This window comes from Trachinotus anak, unplaced genomic scaffold (assembly GCF_046630095.1).
Source record: "Trachinotus anak isolate AG129_WGS33_773 ecotype Australia unplaced genomic scaffold, CSIRO_AGI_Tana_v1 ptg000016l, whole genome shotgun sequence".
Lineage (NCBI taxonomy): Eukaryota > Metazoa > Chordata > Actinopteri > Carangiformes > Carangidae > Trachinotus > Trachinotus anak.
Genome location: NW_027273867.1, coordinates 20,430,610 through 20,452,492, shown reverse-complemented (window position 1 = coordinate 20,452,492; position 21,883 = coordinate 20,430,610). Strand labels below are relative to the sequence as shown.

At 39.1% G+C, this 21,883-nt stretch overlaps 1 protein-coding gene across 11 annotated transcripts in view; it reads left to right on the top strand.

Moving 5' to 3' along the window:
- Nucleotides 1-21,883, top strand: part of rbm43 (RNA binding motif protein 43) — a 63,621-nt gene that overhangs the window by 21,515 nt on the left and 20,223 nt on the right. For 2 of the 11 annotated variants that reach the window (XM_071499823.1, XM_071499825.1), the window contains exons 2-4: nt 579-711; nt 1,425-1,466; nt 11,046-11,171. The exons of 2 other annotated variants lie outside the window; for them this stretch is intronic. The gene's annotated coding sequence lies outside the window, so the exon portion shown is untranslated. Of the gene's footprint in view, nt 1-578; nt 712-1,424; nt 1,467-10,300; nt 10,389-11,045; nt 11,172-21,883 lie in introns of all 11 variants that reach the window. 7 more of the 11 variants (XM_071499822.1, XM_071499827.1, XM_071499826.1 and 4 more) reach the window with 6 other exon arrangements.

The following is a 21,883-nucleotide window of genomic DNA, read 5'->3' as shown; positions in this document are numbered from 1 at the left end:
ATGAACAAGTTTTGTTATTTCCTGACAGTTTATAGATAAAACAACTGATCGATCTGGAAAATAATCGGCAGTTGAATTGATAATGAAAATAATCCATTAGTTGCTGCAGTAGTTTTGAGCAATTTGCCAGAATAAAAAAGGAAAAAGTTGAAAAAATGCACGACCAAGATAGATATGTGATCAAGGAACATCTAAACACTTATAATAACGATTTACAACACTCAATGCTCTATAATCTTTTGGTCCGTAATAATGAAAATGAAAATAAAAAATAGAAATGACCACAAGTCACAACTTCCCAATGTTGATATTTTGTCGGAACAACAGTCAAATCCTCAAAGATATGCGGTTTAACGCTGTAGAGAACTGGAGAACCAGCAAATATTTATATTTGACAAACTGGAACCAGTGTTATAAGAAGTTCAAACAGCTGTTTTTAAGTCAGGGAGGCTGTAATATTGATTCATCCATGTAGGTTTAGCTCTGTTTTTACTGACTTACCACTTGCGGTTAAATGCCTGCCCTGGAAATAGGTTTGAGGCTCATGTGTTTTGACTGCTCTCCTCTCTCTTGTCCAGTGGAGGAGTTCGTTATGTAATATCCAGGGAGGAGAGGCTCCAAAGAAAGAAGCCCTGCGGGGGAGATGGGCTCTGACCTGCAGGTGCGGCCGCTGTGGGAGTCACGTCTGTTTTTGGCTGCTTGACCCTGCATGTGAGTTTAGCACGGTACCTAAACACATGTTAAAATCCATACAGTTCATGCAGAGGCAGGCGGACAAAACAGGAATGAGTAAAATAACAAGGCTGCAGCTCCGCCCGTTGTTCAGACTGGATTTGGTTCAGTTTGTGCAGATTTTTAGTTGGACAAATATTTCTCAGACACAGCTGAGGAGCCACTATTCCCGGCTGCATCATACCATAAAGAGGCTCTTAACTAAAATTATATTATGGGGATGTGATTGAATTTATTACTGGAAAACTTTAGATGCCTTTAAAATGATGAATGAAGCAATGTACTGTAAACTGACCCCTCTTTGTGACAGGTCAAAATTATGTCCACACACGTCTAAATTTACAAAGCAGACAATTAGATCTGTGTGTTCCTATTGTTTCATGCACACCAAAATGTTTCTCCTAAAATTTAGCTGTCAAAAAAAAGCATCTAACCACCTATCACTTTATCTCACATCGTCACACAAGCAGTCGTGGTAGAGTGAAACTCACCATCTTCTCACCATCAAGATTAGTTGGACCCAAAACTTTCTTTCTCTTTTGTTAAGAAACCTGACAAACAAGCTGTCCGGTGGCACAAGGAAACAAAAAAGAACACAATGAGCTGTATTATTTTCGTCTCAGACTTGTTGTATGTTGTTGCTCTGTGAAATTTCTCACATGAACTTCTCATCTTACACATCTGAATTTCAGCTCGGACCCTGTGTGCAGCAGCTTTAGGTGTAGACATGAGCTGTGAGTAAAGACATTTTTCCCACTTTGTTTAATGTGAAGGATTTTTGGAGGCCAGAAGAGGGGAAAACAGCCAATATTTCACAAGGAGATGCAAAAATTTGAGAAATATAAGCAGGAATAGTTTATTCTCTTTCTTTACTCATGTGGTGACGCCTCAGAAACTCCTCAGCCCAGGCTGAGTCACAGCTTTAAGGCTTGGTGTTAGGACCAAAATTTAGTATCATGTGTTTACATATTTACCATAAAACAATAAATTGATTCTAAATCATTTTTAAGAAGCATCCTAAGTATTTCCTTGAAATTGTCCTCAAGCTTAAAATGAGGCTTCTCATCTGAAACATTTGTTCTCTTCTTTAAAGCAACAGTTCAAACAAGATGTTTGCTCCCACTGTTTTGAGAGGAGCCAGTTTGAACAAACACATGTACAAAGAAAACACAGTCCAACTAGACACCGGCAAGTTTGAATTCTTCATCATTTCTTTTGGTGAATTTGTTAAATGTCAAGTAATATCCAGATTTATAAGATTTAGTTAAGCCCACTCAAAATCATCTTTTGCCTGAAGTTACATCAGTTCATTATCAGACCTGCTCTTTAAAGCTGCTCCTCTTATTAAAGGAGGAATTAAACATTTGTAGAAATACAGATACAAGTCTCAAACCTGTCTGATAAGGATGAAGCTGCCAGCAGCAGCAGGTCAGAATCAGAAAAACTTTACTGTCCATCACAAGATGTGGGAATTTATCTTTGATGTGGCTCACACAGATTAAAACGTACATGTAGCAACAATATGCAAATCACATTTGTATTGTTTGGGTACTAATGCCTTCATAGCTCGTTTACCATGCTACTGGCAGTTGGTATAAATTGTTTGCTTTGAATATATTTGTTCTGTGGCGTGTGACGAGGGTTGTTTGATGTCTAACACTGGACTGGGTGGTGCCTGGGTGGTGCCTGTTATTGTTCTTGCATGATTGATGATCTGAGAAAGTTTCGATTTGTTTTCAACACAGAGAAAGTTGAACCAAGATGTGACACTAAAAGTGAGGACTGACTCAGTAAGTGTAACTGTTTAAATGTCTCCTGACATTAAAACTTAGGAGAACAGGACTGGGTTCTGTCTGTGTCAGTGTCCAGGTACCTGAAGACTCACCTGTATTAGTCTCCTCCCACAGCAAAGCTCTTTTTGTTTTTTGTACAGATTTAACAAACAAGACACAGTATAACATGTGAATGACAGAGCTTTAGAGGTGCTGGCAGGTGGATTTTGTACCTTTAGACCCAGCCACAGTGTCTGTTTCCTCTTCCTTCCTGTCTTTCCACAGAGCTAAGCTAAGACTTCCCAAAATGCTGTATTCCTTTAAGGGTTTGGTTTTCCAGTAAATAATGTCTGCTATCAGCTCGACTCTGTCTTTTTAAAAATAATGAACAATGAAAGCTTCACTCTGCTCTGCCAGATAAAAGCAGTGGACTCAAACCATCAAAGCTTTGAGAGTACTTGACATTTTAAAAGGCTTATATAAACAAGTGCGTGATTTGCTTTTGAAAAGATGTTTGAGAGCAGCAACAATTAAAAGAGCGTGGTTTATGAATTAGTCAACTCCATCATGTTCTCTAGTAAAACATATGCATAGAGAAGTAGAGCCTGTGTCTTTTTAAACAAAGAAGGCAAATGAACATGGAGCCGTAAAACTCACTTAAAAAGTCATTAGACAAGTACTGAAATACTGTGTAATTAAAAACATGAATAAATAATACTGTCAGTGAAATGAATATTATGGAGTGTAAAATATATATAAGGCTTTATATGGTGACTAAACACACTCATCACCTGTCTTTTCAGCTGTAGCTACACAGCACAGTGTCTATCATCCAAACACTGTGCTGTGGCATCACCATCTAACACTTGCAACACTGTAAAGCATTTTAGCCGACGAGCTAAAGCACCTTGGACGTTAACAGATGCTGTGTTGATAAATATCATCTTCACTAAGAGCTGATGCAAAGTAACTAAGTACATGTACTCAAGTGCTGTACTTAACTTGTAATTTTCAGGTACTTGTACTTCACCTGAGTATTTCCATTTTCTTTTATTGATACTTTCAATTCAGAAGCAAATTCTTATACTTTTAACTCCACGACTTTTATTGACAACTATAGTTAGAAGTTACTTTGCAGATTCAGATTAATAAAACAAAATCAACAAGTAAATTATTATGTAGGTATAAGTATAAGTTAAATCTTTATTGACACCCGAGGTGAAATACATGAGCTACCGAGCAGTATATAAAGTAGTTAAATGAGACGTATCCTTACTGGCTGCAAGTGATACTTCCATTAATGTGTCAATAATTATGATCCAGTAATAATATGCACTTTTATACACAGCTTTCAGTGCTGGAACTCATTTATTATTTATTGGTATTCATTGTTTTTTTATTGATATGGGTATTTATAGTTTTTCATTGGTATTTATTGCTTTTATTGGTATTGGTTTTTATGTTGTGTGATTGCCTGTTTTGATTGCACTGTTTCAGTTGAAGCACTTTTAATTTCATTGCACTGCTTGTACAATGACAATAAAGGTATTTTGTTCTATTCTATTCCATTCTGAAGTGGGACATATGAGTATTTTACTTTTGGTACTTTAAGTATATATTTGATGATAATAGTTTTGTTACTTGTAATGGAGTATTTCTACATTGTGTTACTGCTTCGTTGTCATGAATGAAAGTAAGCCTTGACCTACAGGGTGTGTGTATGTGTGTGTAAATAAAAACCGGTGTAGTGTGACAACGGTCGCTTAAGATAAACCAGACGAACTTCATTGTTCTCTAGGAGGAATGTACCCAGTGATCTGGATCTGACATGACCTGCTTCAGTGTCTCTGATCTCCCTCTTCCCTCCCATCAAGAACACTGACTCAGACTCAGACAGTTCGTCTTCTGAGCGCACATGGAACCACACGGCGCGTCTCATGTGCTGCTACAAAAGAAGCATGTGCAATCACATTACTACTCCACAGTTTAGACGATGGAGGAGTTGCACATTCTTGCTGCTATCACAACTTACAAGGCTTTCTCTGTAGTATAGAGGTTGCAGAAGAGGTCTTTTGTTTGCCAGCTATCATCATTTAAATCCCATGACAGGATATAAAGTCCTCCTGGCTAAAGTCTTCCTGGATATGTCAGAAAAAAAAAAATTTATACTGTCACAGGAAGCACCTAAAGGGAAAACTTTTTAAAGCTTTATAGTAAATGCTCCAAGCATTCTTGGCCTTTCAGGGAAGTCTGAAAAAAGTCATAGGTGACGCAAGTGTTAAAATAACCCGTGGCTGCTGTTGTTGGATGCAGCATGAACAAACGAACCAGATAAACCAGCCGCGGTATGCAAAACAGCAATAGCGTGACTCACTCTGGGTTTTCAGCAGCAGGAACACACAGAGCTGTTTGTAGGAACCTGACAGACAAGATTCATGTGAATATGAATATGCTCAGTGCTGAACAGTGGGTTTGACTTACTTTACATTTTTGCATGTTAAATTGAGTCGACTGTGAATCAGGCTGTGACCATCTGTGTCTAATGCTAACGTCTCAAACGCCACATTCAACGTCAACTTTAACTCTATTATCTCTGAAGGGGAATTGGTCTCACAGGCAAAACATAAAACACATGAACTTGAACATATAAATCATAATGAAATACATAAAACATCAGCTAAACCTTTTACATAAAACACTGTGTACATGACCGTAGCAGCAGGAACAAACTACTTTTCTGATTTTGATGTGTGTGCAGCATTTTGGTGCAGTTTTTCACAGCTTCAAAAATGGTGCTTCTCTGCATCATTAAAGTGATAAATACAGCCAGTCAGCGTGGGACAAAATGTGCCATAACAAGCCTCACCATAAATAAAGATCAACATTTCACACTCTTTATAAATTAGGTTTTTAATTTGATGTGGTTATGGATGTAGAAATACAAATGAACCAAATAAATGTCACCATCAAAATAATAATATATCAGTAATAAATAATAACTGATCTGAGTGAGAGAGGCTTTTTAGTTGATGGCTTAAGTGAATTTTCATTTAAATGTGGCTGGATTTAAACGATGAAATCCAGCAGCTTCAAAAAGTTGTAACTGTCAAAACAAAATGATTTTAGAGAATCTGATTTATTGTCGTCCTGACACAAACTGTTGGGGATTGAACCAAAGGGTGCAGGCAGTGTGTTTGTGGGTTATTACATGTTACAATCTGCGATAAACCAAATAGTGTAAACACTTATGGAAAGGGGTGATAACATTAATGTAAGCAAATCGCAGTTACAGACGCTGCTACAAAGGCAGGTTTTTTCCTCCACCACTCTAACTCTAACCTGTGCACCTGCACTTTGTGCACAAATGGTTTGAGCTCTTTGTTGTTTTGTTCATCGTCTCATGTTTCTTTGAAAACCTGAATATCAAAGTCCTGATGCCGGGGCCTCTCATGTAGCTGATCAGCATTCAGCCTGGTGTGAACACCTTTGTACCAGAGATTTGAGTAGTTTTAGATTTTAAATGACAGAGCTGATATATCACTTCAGGGATATTAACTATTTAGCTAATGAGCCTTTAATGACAGGGACATGTTGCAGCAAGGACATGAAGCTGCTGTGTGACACACTGATGGTTGAGAGGATTGCACCTATGACCATGAAGATATCTTGTTTGTGTTAAACTGTAAATGTCACAAATGTGCAGTACAAAAAAAATCAATATGCTTGAAAGTAGATACGTAAGCAGAAAATTAATTTCTCGATTCATTGATCAGAAAATGCTGAGACATACCGATCATAGTCTTTCATTTCCAGTCCAGGGTAATGTCTAAAAATTTCTTGATACATCTGACTAACAGTCCAAAAACCAAAGATTTTAAATTTACAAATCATAGGCGACAATAAAATGTGAACCCGAGAACCTGAAACAAGCAAATATTTGGACTTTAATAAATGACTCAAGTGATTTATAGATGATCAAAACAGTGTCTGACACCTCAAACCAAAAGTCCTTCATACCATCAACTTTTCTACGTCAACGACAGGACTCTTCACACTGACAAACCACTTCTCTGCTTCACCTGCTTTATATACAGTTAATAAAACTTGTAGCTTCACAAGTTTGTATGAACTTTTTGGTATTTTTCTGTTCTTTTTTTTTATGAACATTTGAGAAAATCTCAAACCTCAAACTATTTAAGTGAAACCAATTGTCTGAAACAAGCCAAGACCCCCGACCACTTACTGGTCTTTATATGGAGTCATGAACCAGAAGGTGGTCGGGAAACACTGGTTTAATCTTTAACACTGTGTGATATTTCATAAGCTTATCGTGTTTTTATTTAAAATTTTAATCCGGAAAGTAATTAGTGACTCTTGCTAACTGTCAGGGGGCTCTCTGTGCCAACAGGTCTGGAGCAGACAGCTGTGGTGAATATGTAAAACACAGATTAATAATGCCTGAATGTGGAGCAGCTGTCCAGAATACAGCTGTGGGAGGGGAAGAGGCTGATTACTTTTTTAAATTCATTGTCTGGTCATTAAAGGCAGCAGGGACAGGAAATCTGCATTAGTACTATTTTCTTTCTCTGTGTAGTAAGACAACATGCTTTGATTTATGTCTCCGGTTCACATTTTAATAAATGAAATGTTCCCGAAACACCGAACAGTTTAGTTCAATGCCTCCCGCCCACTCACTCGCCATTTATGATTAACTCTGTTGATTGGACTTGGAAGTGAGAATCCGCTGTCTCAGTGGAAGAAATGTTGCTGCCGCTGAGCTCTGCAGCAGCGGACGAGCTTACACAACCCTGTGAATCTGTCGTGTTCAAGAACTCACCATGTGTGCAAAAAACCAGAAGAAGGCTGTTTAATTTGCTGATGCTATGAACAGCTGGTTGTTGTGAAACAGGAGCAGCTCGAGATTTGTGTCACTGAATTATGTAAAAGTGTAATTTAACCCGAAATTTGTCTTGATATTAAAAGGAAAGAAAAGTAGAATTATACACATATTCATTGACTATGATGATGTGATGTTTTCATAGGAACTGGACACAAACTACTGCAACAATATAAGTTGGAAATACTGAAAATGTAAGTAGTTATATGACCAAATAGATTGATGTTACACGATGATGCAGTTCAGTCGTCTTAACCTGTTAATCTGGATTTTGTCAGTCTCCTGATTAAATTTTTTTCTTTAGTTTGTCCCTTCTATTTTCTGTGTACGTCACTCTTCATCTGCCAAACACTGCTGACGTCATTCGACCCGATTGCCAATCTTTCTCTTACATAAATCACAAAGTCAGCGCAGCAGAGAAACACAAATCCTTGTGAAAGACGAAAGCTCTTTAGCTTCTTTCAGTGGAGTTGATGCATGGCTGCCCCGCGCACTCTACCGCAGACGCCTTCGTCAGTCAGCCGGAGGAGCTGCAGTCAATGAATGAGATGACTTTTGCTTGTACATAACCTGCAGTGATTTGTTGTCTTTGCATCTCTGTGATGTTCCTGTCTTTTCATTCTTTCCTGACTCGGCATGCACAGGAAGAATAGACCGCGGGTGATGCTGCCCTATCTGATGATGGGGTTGCATAAGAAGGAAGCTTTTTTTCTTCTACCAAACTATGTGGGTCTGTATCTGGGTTAATGCTGCTGCAGCTTGACTGAAGGAACAGTACAAAGTAATGCAGCTGATAAGAAGAGAGGAGACGTCCTCTGATCTGGTAGCAGCAGGAGTGTTTGTCCTCAGCTGGCTTGATGTGACTTTGAAATCAACACGTTAATGTTGACCGAGTAGCCCGTTAATCCATTATTTAAAACAGCAATATTGGTAATTGATCATTTAAATTATTCCTTTAGCAAAACTTTCTGGTTCCAGCTTCTCATGTGAGGATTTTTAAATTAGATATCTTTGGGTTTTTCATTGTCGGATGTCTGACGTGGATACTAAAGACAAATGACAGGGGTTCCAGTGTGAACTAGACTCGTGCAGATCACTGAAGCTGGATGAATTTTAGCTGTGCTAGTGGTCGACGTTGGTCTATTGGTTGGTTGGTGGGTCTATTGCTTTGGTCCAGATGGAAAAAGCTCTGCAACTATTGGACTAATTGCCGTGCAGTTTTGTACAGACAGCCATGATCCCCAGAGGAAGAATCCTACTGACTGTGACCTTTCCTTTATCGCCACCAGCAGGTTGATGTTTGGTGATCAGAGCAAAACGTCTGGACAACCTTTGGATGTGTTTACTTTTGGTAAAGCCTTGGTCACAGCGTGTGTTTGGCAATAACTTTTCATCTCGCACCATCATCAGGTCACAAATTTCGTCTTATATTTGGTTTATACCTGCAAAACAAATGATATTTGGTCCCAGCTTTACTTTGTGTTTGGTTCTAATTAGCAAATATTAGCGTTGTAAGCTAACATCGTAAACATCGAAAACATTATATCTGTTAGACATCAGTATGTTAACATTGTCATTCTGAGCATTTAGTCAAATAATTCAGTAATGTTGAATTTTGTCTCTAGTGCAGATTTAAATTTAAGGCTGCAGCAAAAGATTATTTGCATTCTTGAGTCTCCTGGCATTTATTTTCTCAATTACTTCACTGACTGTTTGGTCTATGAAATAATGACAACGTTCATTGCAATTTCCAAATGTGCAGGTTCACACAATTTTCTTGTTTTGTCTGACCAACAGTCCAAAATCTAAACATATCCAGGTAAAGTCTCATAAAATAAAAAGGACACTGTCATTCACATCTACAGTTTTTTATTTTCAGTTTTTTAAAGTCCTCATACTGCAGCCGGTATTGGTGTTGTATCTGGATCTCAAATTGTGCATAATTTACACACAGCTTGGACTCCTTGGGAATCTTCATTATTTATTTTGATCCTCACAACACATTGATCTGAGAGTTGGTGACTGTCTATGATTTTTCCTACACACTAGACACAATACAACCTCAAATACAACTGGCATTCATAAGGGCCATGGACTGTCTTCTTTAAGTAAATCTCTGAACATAAAACTGTGTTGTATTTTCAGGTCACCTCTGCCCAAACAGCACCGATTGGCTGCACGAAACAATCAATTTAAGGATGTCCTGTGGGGCTGTAGGAGCTTGTCATTTTTTAAACTTTATAGACTAAAAAATTCATAAGTTACTCATTTAGATTAATAATTAAGACAAGCATGAGTCGCAGCCCTAAAATAAAATTGAATTATTTATTTTGATGTATTCTCTTGTAATATCCTTATTGTTATTTTATCCTAAAGTTCATTTTGTTACCTAATAATTTCATAACCCTCATGGTGCTCATGAGGGTCAGTCGATCTGAGGGCCTGCTGCCTTTCTAATTGAACATTAGCTCAAAGCACTGCTGTGGGCTGATGCTCATATCGACAGCATATAATTGGGCCATTGTGAGACTGGAAAAGGCGACAGTGTGGGTTTGTCTCTCTGTGTGATGTGAAGGTCAGTCGGCAATGAAACAGAAAAAGAAAAGAAAAAATTAACTAAATATAAAACAGCATCAGAGCGCAGATAGTGGACAGTGGTTCTGTATTTGGTATGTTGTTGAAAGTGTAATATGGTTATGGATGAAATCTTAAATACTGTAATTTGCTCTTTACAAAATCCTGGCCTCAGTCCTCTTTATTCCTCACTCTTCTCATCTTAATCCTGCAGGGAGTCTTTTAATGGCGGTTTTTAACAGGAGATTACAGCCTAAGACTCTCTGCTGCATGATGCTGGATTTTGAATTTATTTATTTATTTATATTTTATTTATTTTGTACAGACGTTATGAAACACCAGATGGAAAACATGAGATTAAGAGAACCAAAGATGTGGAGGTCAGATACCTGATAACCACACATCATATGCAGGTAGCAAAGATTGCTTTCTCCTGAAAGTTTCTACCTTAATAATAATTTTCAGAATTATGCAAGTGAATAATTTGGTAATAATAATGATAGGACTGCAATTTGAAATATGCCCAGTATAATTTCCCAGGTGGCTCCTTTACATTCCTTGTTTTGTACAAGTATCAGTCAAATCACAATTTTACTGTGAAATATATACAGCAGAGTCCAAAAGTCTGAGACCACTTATGAATATATATATATATATATATATATATATTTATTTCAATAAATACACAAGTTCCGAGTAGAGCTTCCCAGAGGTGGCTTCTTTAAACTCCTTGTTTTCAGTATCTGACAGACACACAAAATATTTAGCCTATTATCAAATATTACAATCATTTTACCTGGAAAACTACCTGAAACACTTGACCGACTATCTAATTAGATGCTGATTAATTTTCTCTCAATTGTGTAATTTACTAATTGTTTCAGCTGTACTGCATTTTTTTCTGCTAAATAAGATGGTGAGCTACGAGAAGCCACCTCCCCTCCCTCCTCACTTGCATGGAGCATAGTGGGATTCCTGGTGCTGAGTGAAAGTTTAAATCCAGTGGGTCATGGGGCCTGTGTGTGGTGGCAAATTGTGGAGTGGTCACCAATCACACTCATCCCTTCCAGGTGTGGACCCAGAGCGCATAAATCCCTAGAAACAAGCAGGAAACCACTCGGACGGATCCGGCCACAGTCTTGCTGTAGGAGGTGTCGGCGGCGCCTGTCAGCCTCAGTGTGGCTGCACACTGAGAGGTGAGAGATGTGATTCAGAGCTTAACATTTTCTGTCGCCTCCAAAATTCTCTGTTAGGGAGGGATGACAGTGATGTGCCAAAGAAGACATGACCAGACAGCGTGGGGTGAAGCTGCGATTTACACCAGGTTTCCACTGACACCTCCAGTTCAGCCGTCAGGAGATAAACTCGGCTAAAATCATTTTATTCACCTTTTGAGTCTGTCATAAATCGTTCACACTAAATGTAAGTATATACTGTGTGCCATCAGGCCAAAAATGTTCCTCAAACAAAAGCTTTGTGCAGTTGCTGAAAATGGGTTTTACACAGCTGTCTACAGGTCTACCAGATGTTTTAGGTCAATTATCAAACTATAAAATCTGTAAACATAAGCAGGAACCTTCAGTCTAGTCCTCAAAATTGCTGTCCACCAAACACTGTTTTGTGTTTCACATATTCCTTACGGATGTTTCTAATAGATATATTTGATTATAAATTAGGATATGGGTCAGATGACAGGTTCAGAGCCAGCAGTGTCAGTGAGCTGAACACATAATCCTGACGCTGGTGTTACATCTCTGATGAAATCACGATACCTAATCCAGTGAATTTTAGCCGGCAGTCATGGTCAGACCTAGATACAGAGTGAGGGGCCCGACTGGAGCAAGACAGGGCAGGTGTTGGGAGGTAAAACTTGGTGTCAGTAGGGTAGGGCTTAGGCTGATGGAGGATTAAGAACACATAAAGTGTTATGAAAGAAGGCACAAGGTCCCGAGGCAACTACAGCTGTACCATCTGTGGGAGTTACCACCTCACGCCTCTGTTACACAACCTCCGTCCTGCCTCGGCACACGGCAGCAACTGACTCTCATGAGCTATTGTGGGCCGTCTTTGCTCGGTGTCGCTGGGAAGAAAATAAAGAAGAAAATGCAAAATATGTCTACAGACAGTATAAACGCCCAATGCATGGCTCTGCAGTTTCAAGAGAGATTAAACCAGATAAAAGTGTCTAAAAAGTGTTGAGATCAGTCACTCTGTTCTGATTGGATGGCCCACTGCAGCTGCAGAAAGTTGGCATTTTTATTTATTACTAGTCCATGCTTGATGCCACGCTTCCCTGTCTCAGCCGGGGCCAGTTTGACACAGTCCAGATGCGGAGACTCAAAGATCACACATGCTGCAGAATTACTCGATTGAATCTTGTTTGCCAATTTGGGTTTAATTCATCCTAAGTGAAGGGACTGCTTGGTGCACCAGCCCCGTCTCCTCCGTCGCTCATGTTCCTTCTTATGTAACAGTTCCAACACGGTAATTGAATCATCCGTGTACTGTACGATATCGTGGGCCCAAAGCTCTGACATGATTTCCACCGCTAAGTGCCTGCTAAGTGTTGGGTGGCCTTTCCATAACCAGTGCCTCTCCTGCTGATGTACACCCCCCCCCTCCTCCTCCACCGTGGTTTACAATATGTGGTGAAGTGTTACCAGTAAGTCAGGAATATTTCCTTACAAGGTCACAGTGAAGGTGAGCTCAAACACTGGCCCCTCTGTTTAGTTTAAAGCAGGAGGGTGGTTTAAACAAAGAAGTTGAAGCCAAGGCAGAGAATGCAGCTTCCCTCATAGCTGCTACTTCAAACACTTGAGATATAATGTAATTTCTTTTTTTTTCATGGCAACTTAAGGTCACAGTAATTTCACCTCTTCTAATGTGTGTCTTGGTGGTATTTTTATCATTAGGAAAATAATAACGCTTGAGGATGGGGATGTTTTCGGGGGGTACGTTTGTCATACTTAGCTGGGATGGCTGATGCTTGGTTGTCACATTGATGGATGTATGATGAAAACTGGATACCAGACTCTGAATCAGTGCCCAGTCATTCCGGGAAGAGCGGTAAAACCAGGCTGCACATAAAACAGTTTTATTTAACAGATTATTTAATCAACTTTGTGATAGGAGCGATGGTGGTTGCTATATTACTGATATGAGACTATTTTGTGTAGTCACCATATTTACATTGTTTCATTGATTCCGATTGAAAGTGGAAACAGACAGTTTGCAGTGAAGGTAACTTTGCTAGAGTCAGTTATTAAAAAGCTGCAGGTTATAGTATTTCTTCAACTTGCTTCATGTTGTCTTTGCTCTCAACATCTCTACCAGAGAACTTGTAGAAGAAAAGCGGAGCTGTCTTTCAATCCTGACTTGGTATTTTACATTGAGATTTGACAATGAAATGAAGCCATGCACATAAAAGCAGCTTTTCTCAGCTTTGAAAAGGTTTGACATGAACTAGAATTGCACACAGTAGAGTGCAGCTCTGCCCAGGCTAACAATCCTATACATCTGCACCAAACTGTACAAACTCATAGATCTCAACACCATAAATATCTCAAACAAAACATTGTTTACTGATAAACTGACAAAAATGTAAAAAGAATAAAAAAAATCCCATCTTGCAATGTTTAGGAAAGAAGTTAAAAATTCCAGGATCCACCCCTTTAAGTGGATCGGTTCTAAAATCTAATGGGTTCTTCCCCGGCCCATTCCCCATCCGTCCACCCAAGTTTAGTGCAATTTGGCTCAGTACTTTTTGCATAATCCTGCTCATAAACAAATCAACAAACAGACACAGGTGAAAACATAACCTCCTTGAAGGTGAGTAAATGACATAATCTGTGTTTAAGACATGTTTTTTTATAATGGAGATATATGGGGAAATTCATCATAGAGAATTTTTAAGGGGTTTTGGGATTTTGTTTTATAAGACAGTCTAAAGTCGAGAGATGACAGAAAATGAGGGGAGAAGGTTTATTATAGTCTGCACATCAACCTCTAGGCTGCCCCAAGTATTTTCTTAGTTGTAACACTGAGGTTGGGTGCTGGGACAACTAGGCAGGGAAGCTGACTCACCATGCCCCATCCAGCTCTTTTAATACATCTGTTGCCCCAGCTCAGCTTCACCGAGGCTCCACTCTGTTGCATAAAGTTTGGTTTGAGTTTTTTGGGCATCAAACAACAGGGGGGCAAGAGGTGAAACAAAATCACTGCAGGAGGGTTCAGCAAAGAAACCCTCCAGTAGTCAGTGGTCTGCACGCTGCAAACAAACATCTTCATATTATCTTATTTGGCTACTGTTCTCAGTCCTTTGAACTGTTTCCAGTTCAAATCAAACTGTCTTCAAGAATTGTCTCATATCTTGTGCCTTTTTTTTAAAATTCAAATTCCAATTAAATGACTTGGCTTGTTTAGTCTTATTTTAAGGCACTGATATTTTATTCTTGCTGCAAACTGATAGGAATTGGAATCATGTTGAAATAATCTTCTAATCTAATTGATTTTTTTGGCCTGTTTGAAGGAAATATGACTGAAAAATAGACAAAATTTTCTCAGATGGAGATTTTTTGCGGTGAAACCAAGCATGCAGCTATCATGTTGTTTATAACAAGGTGAGTTTCCTCGTGGTAGAAAATGTCATTTTATGGTTTATTATGTTTGTTAAACAGTTGTAGAGTTTAAGGTTTGCTGAAGTATGGAGGTTAGAAACTTGGACTGACCTTCAGATTGTTACCAGAACAGGGTGAAGTGTTTTCTGGTGGCTCATTGGAGGATTCACTTACAAGGTCAAGAATGAAGGGGAATAAAAATGGCAACAGCTTTATGTGACAAGACAAGAGGTTGCGGGGTTAATCACAGCGCTATCATGCAAACAGTGTTATGCAACTGCTTTAAGTTTGTCCTTCACTGTTTGTTAAACGTTTATAGAGGGCACTGGGTAATATGAGGGTGCAGAAAGATAGTCTTTATTTATTTATTTATTTATTTTATTAATCATTTGGACACAGCAACAAATCTTGTTTCCTCTGCATCTTTCTCAGAGGACTGCCATTGTTTTTATGCCGTGAAGTGCTCCTGCAGCTCCCTCTGTCTCCCCACAGTGCCCAGGGATTCCTCTGATAAGGCGGTTATTCTTCTGAACAATGCCAAGTTTGTCCAGGCGTCTTCTGGGCCCCACGCTGTTTGTTTGGCCACTGAAGGAGGAATTTTCCACTCAGTGCCTTCCCTGGAGAGAGCAGCTTTCTTCTTGTCTTGTTTTATAGACACAGGTGGAAGTGGGTCAGTGCAGTGCATGTGACAGTATTTTTATCAAGAAAACACTGATGCATGTGCAAAAAGACGTTAATCTGCACTTAGTGGGTTCGTTTCCTCATACAGTGCTTGACTGCAGAATGACTACAAGTGCAAGTGGTTTTATTTAGGCCGAGCACTGATTTAGTTATGTGCATCTAATTTGTGTCATTGCCTCCTGGTTCTGACATAAAGGGATGGTTTTGAATAAACATAAGGACAATGCTGCTGTAAAGAGTCCCAAAGTCTCCTTTTTCTTTGACGTCAGAGCATTGTACGCTGATACCACACTGGGGCTGAAAAAAGTCATGCTTATTTTAACTGAGCATGCCTCCGCCCTCTCATTTGCAGTGATCATGGCCTGTCAATGCCTTTAAAAATAGCGCTGTGCCATCACATTGACGCAACAGGCGACAACCAAGTTGATCACCGCCCTCACCCAGCTGGCTTTGAAGCTGCTGTGCAGACAAAACAAAGTGTTGGTGAAAGCAGTGAGCATGTTTTCACTGCTGAAAGACAGGTCTCCATAACTGTCATCGACTTGATGTACTGTTTTTAAACTAAGAGGAGAAGTGAAACTAACTCACGCTAGAATGACAGCACAGGCCTAATCCTCTTGAACATATGCCAGGCCACTCTAAGTTTATCTGCCGGCCTGACCTGAGCTGAATGAATGACTCCACGATAATCTGTCTCCAGCTGGAACACAACCTACGCTGGCAATCCCAGCACTGACAAAGACCATAGTATCAATATCAACTAATGTGTTCGTGGACATGCAGAACGAAGTGTTCACTCACTTCCTCTGAAGGTGAGAGTTTAATACAGCTCTGCCTGTTTGGCCTGCATTTATCAAACTTTTACTTCTAAATGCTCTAAAGACCAAATGTAAAACTAAAAATGTGAGAAATAAGACACATTTACTGTGCAACTTAGGAGCAGCTCTCAAGTGAGCAAATAAGCACATGTAAATACAGCCAATGAGAGACAAGGATTCATCCTGAATCTGTTCATTCTGTAGAAAAAATAAAAATAATGTACAGTATAAAGTACTTTGCAACAGTATATGTATTTTTTGTTTTAAAAAGCTCAACTATATTTGGGTGAAATCAGTAATCAGCTAAATGCAAAATCAGCACCAGTCTAATACATGTAGGATTTTTAAGCTGGTAGAAGAAAAAATCATATATTAAGGATATTTTAGTGCCATATTGACAAGTGCAAACAATAAAGATGCACAGAAGGTGCTAATAAAATCTCCTCCCATCAATGGTAAATATATTGATTGAATATTTGGCTAAAATTACACCTACTCAGAATCATCCACATCATTTCAGCATATACACACTGTACTGGTTTAATATATTGTTCATCATAATAAATTATATTTTGAGTCACTGCAGAAAAAAGATGTATTTATCCTTTTTTAAGATTACTTTTTTGCATTTTTGCCTTTATTTATATACTATATATATAGTAGAGGAGCTGAGTCTGCGGGGGTTGAAGACTTAAAGTTTGATAAAGAACAAAGAAAAAAAAGACTATAAATTTGAAGATGGAAAAAAAATCTGAAATTGTGGAGTGAAACTGAAGTGAGTTTACCAGACCTCTGCAGCCCGCTTCTCATCTCTGCCTGAAGCTACATTAGCTGCTGCATCTGAAATCGCTTACTGAACTTTTGGCAGTCGTGTTGCATTGTGGGTAATGTTGGCACCAGGTTTTGACAAGGAAGAAGAATGGATGAAATAAAACAGATGATATCTCTGGTTCTGCTGCATCACTTTTGACCCTTTTTTAAAGGCTCCTTTGTGAGTCCGACAGTCTTATAATGTAGAAGTGCAACACGTAGCTTTTGTTTTTGATTAAGAGTTAAAGTATAAAAGTGTTTTTGCTTTTACCTTTCATTAAAACTTTTTGGTACAGTTTGGTAAAGGTGACTCATTAAAACACTCTTCTCCTCTGACTTTAATACACTTTTCAAAGAGAGCGTCTTCCTTCCTTCCTCTCCTGCCTCCCTGACACTGATAATAGCAGCGTTTCTTAGTCAACCAGGGAGGGAAGTGCAGATACAAGTGGCTTTGTCTTGTGGCTCCACAGAAAGCAGCAGGTTCATTTAACCAGGTCACAGATCAAAGGCAGCAGCGCGGGCCACTGCTTTCTCTGCCTGATGCTCCACAGCCTTTGAAGTTTACTGTGTGCAGTTTGGGATAAAAGGGCATCTCACATATTTTATAGGTACTTTGAAAATCTGTCCCTGCAAACCAGCAGCTAACAGTCCGACACTGCAGTTCACTGCGGCATGTCCAGGACGCAGAGTAAAAAAGGGAGTTGGTAGGCTAATGTAACTGACCCACATTTAAGGAGACGCCAAACATAGCTCAACTGCTAAATGCTACAAATTATCGGGCGATGTGAGCAGTGTGAAATACCACAGTCTGGGCACAGTGTGCTGCAGACGCCAGCGGTGCACGACTTCAAAGTGTAAACACATTGAATTATTGAGTCTGAGAGTGTGTGTGAAGTGTTTACTGGGACACAGTCACAGCTGGAATAATTGGCGCAGATGTATGTCTGCCGTAGATCAGACATTCATTAATCTGTTTAAGTTTTAAATAATAAAAGTGTCATGTCAGGTGATATATATACATGTCCCAGTCGTCCCCCAGTAGCACATAATGTTCCTGTTAGATGTTCCAGACGTGATGGTGAAGTCTAAAGGGCGACATAACTTATGAGGGATTATTTCCTGCTGATGATTTAACATTAGTTGCTGTGGGTGTCAGGTGTTAGACAGAGTGAAAGTGCAGCTCAGGACGCTGATGTGTAAACAGTCAGACACTGTGAAAACGTAATAAAGGCTTCATGTTACAGTAAATATGATGCAGTATTTCGCTGCTTAAAAGATTTTTATAAAGAGAGCAAATAGCTGCTTCTTGAGTTTTGAAATCCTGCTCGCAGATCTTTGACTCTGCGAACTGTCTGTGGACATCAACAGGGAGACGATTTTGTATCATAAAATGAAAATAAAAAAAATAAATACTGTCCACATTCAAAGTGTAACAGGATCTATATAAAATTATAAAGTCACTGTTCTCAGAGCCTCATCTCAATGTGACGTCTTCAAATTGTCTTTTCTGTGTGACCAACAATCCAAAACACAACTTTATGAATTTCCTTATAGCTGAGTGAAATGACTAATCGCCTATTAAAACTGTAAATTTCCTGCTTGACTAAATGTTTCTTGGCAGGTTTATGTTCACAGATCTGTGATAGTTTCAGCCAATTTCTAACAAAACGATGTGAAAGGTAAAAGTTTGAACGTTGGTGATATCAGATTCTTATGGACAAAGAGCTGATTCACTGCTGTTTTGGAGATGATCTGCAATTTATCATGTTCCTGTCGACCTGTTGTTGCATTCAGGCTGTGTCAGGTTAAACAGGGAGAAACTGGAAAACATCCAGTCATTCTCACTTGAGAGCATTCATGCATTACTTCAAGATGACTACCCACATTTGCTCGTTTTGTAGTCACACCAGATTAGTGGCTTAATCCAACATATCCTCCAAATCAAACAACAAAATACGTTCTCTGATCATCTAGCTGATCTGATGCCCCCGAGCAGGACGGCATCACTGTGGAAAAGATGAATTGCTGAGCATTAGGGAAAGATCTAACAATACAGATACAATCAGTGTACAGCTTTGTTTAAATTACACCAAGTGGGAGATAAAGCAGCTGTCAAAAAGTCTCCTTATCACCAACTGTGAATGACAGCTCCACGTCCAACGTTTTCTTTATGTTGCTTGTATCTACAGTCTGTAAAATATGACATCAAAGCAGCTGTACAACAGTTTTTCCTGTAAACAAACAGAGTGAATGTATGAGAGGATGGGCTGTTTCTGTGACAGGCTCACTTTAAGGTGTGTGTGTGTGTGCGTGTGTGTGTGTGTGTGTGTGTGTGTGTGTGTGTGTGTGTGTGTGTGTGTGTGTGTGAGTTTCCTGACATATTCAGCCTGAAACACGAGCGAACGATCACTGAGCTTCACGTGCCTCAAATGAGGCCTTTAAACGGTTCGATCATGAGCGTGGAGGGTCATTGGTTCCCATGATTCAGCTCAGGGTCTGATCACTGGTGCAGACTGCAGACGCGAACCGTCTCGGCTCCTTACGTTACAGAATCATATGACAGAGGCCGAGACACAGGAGCGGTACAACCATCTTTCTATCTACAGTACACGAACACACACACAGACACACACACACACACACATTTTTCTACTGTTTCTGCTCATGAGAGCCATGAAACAAGTGCATTCCTGTACGGAGCCACATGAGGGGAATTAGGCTAATATCCCATGAGAGAGTTATATAATGCTGGGTTTATTCTACAGGCGCCCAGCATGTAACCTCCATTTGCTTTATTTACTCTAACGCAGACCCATGGGACCACTAAGACGACGGAAATGAGCGCTGCACAATAATCACTTTTCTTTAGCTTAACGTTGGACAAGCAGGAAGTTAATGTCTCTCTGGAGTGGGCAGTTTTCATATAGTTTCACAGACATGTTTTAAAAAGATTACACTATATTACATAGTGTTATTTAAAGCTTTGTTAATAAAGCTTTTGGATACAGGGCGGTGTGTTGGTCAGCAAGACCTCCTTTCAATCAAGGACCAGCCTTCATGCTTCTTACTCTTAAGCTTTGAAATATGACTCCTACAACATCACATTATCATATTATTAGATACAATATGATGAGCCTTACATGATTCACCTTTTAAAGGTATATTTAGTATTTGATGAATGAAAAGAAACTTTATACGGTCAGCCTCTAAAGTCTTTTTCAGACATGGAATCTCAAACATTACTGGCTTCATGGGTCTGTTTAAGGCTTTTTGTCTTTCATAAATGTTTTCTATGATGTACAAGAGAAAGTAGCAACACAGCTGGAGAACGGTGATAAGAAATTATATAAAAGAGGAGAAGTTTTGTGTTTTCTCACAGGCTGCTTATTTCATTATTATTATTATTATTTTTCAGTTCAGAGATGTGTCATGTTGAAAGTGTTATAGAAATGTGTTTCGAGCTCAGACCCTCAGCTTACCAGTTATTATCCAAAAATGAGACCAATGTGTAAAACTGTGAAAAACTGAAGTGTGACAGGGGCTTGAATCAGCTGTAATACATATTTTTATAATAATGTTTCAGATGAAAATGTGAAAAAAATGTGACAGTGTGGAGCGCTCTGATGAACCTACAGAGAATCATCACCTGAACATGCAGCTGACTCTACAGATCTTTTAAAGCTTTGTCGGTAGAGACCAAACACAGAGCTAAAACAGAGAGTATATTACATTTATGTTCATCAGGTTCCCACAAACAAAACTCAGAATGATGCTAATGTCGCTCTGTAACTGACTATATCAACATAAAAAGTGACGATCTGTCAATGAGGTGTTCACAACGTTTCTGCTGCACCCAAGAGGCAAAAAATTTTGATATCACAGGTTTAAAAAATAATATTTCACTAGTTGAATTTGTGCATACTGAGTAGTTAAATACCAACTGAAAAACAGACAATATTATGTATTTATATATCTTTCAGTTTCATCATTTTAATAAGAAATATAACATCTTGAGTATTTCCCCGTGATTCTTAATCTTTTCTGTGTGAAAAAAAACATCCTCTAAAGCAGAATTCAGATGATTGTTTCACACTAAAGCTTTGCACAGAAACGCTGAACATAATGACATTTATGTTGGGCTAGCAGCTCTGTAAGACAATGTTTACAAAATACAGTTAATGTGTACGTGAAACAGAAGAAATAAAATCTCCCTGCACATTTTCCAAACTGTTTTTATGTAGAAAAGTGAGGTCGATGATTCCACTGGCCGATATTCTGCTGCTCTCAACAGCTGGCAGTGGGTGCTGGTTGGATTATACATCTTCTGTGTGCGTAATTGGGATCAGCTGAGCCTCAGTGCACAATCAGGAGACAAAAACCATCATTCAGAAAAAAAAAAGAAAAAAAAGCAATCCCACTGACTGTAATGCTTAGAAAACGTAGTGGATGCACACTGAGAACAGTGCACGCAGGGATTTAATAGGCGGCATGCACACTTAATCTTCATGAATGAATGAGCTGATGAATGAATGAGGGGGTGGGGGGGTGGAGGACAGGAAGAGCCAGCAGGTTTATTCTCAGGTCCAAGGTGGGAACAAATTTCACACTAAAGACCAATTTGGCACAGCTTGTCCAACAGGGGACAAAAGTTGCGTCCACAGTTGGTTAAAAAGCTGATGTTTGGGTCAAAGGTCAGGGTTAGGGTGAAGCAAGTAGTGGTCATGGATAGGATTAGGGTAAATCTCTATGCAGTGTCCCCAAAAAGAAGTGAGTCCATGATCAAGTTGAGTTTAGTTGAGTCATTTTGTAATGGTCTGTAATAACATCAGGACAGAGATGAGTCAACACAGACATCAGAGATTACTACAGTAGTTTTATTCTGTGCTCACACACTAAACATAGTTAAACATTAAATCACAGTTTCAATTTCTTATAGCAGCTGCTGTAGAAAATGGAGGTTTGTCTTAGAAGATAGAAAATAAA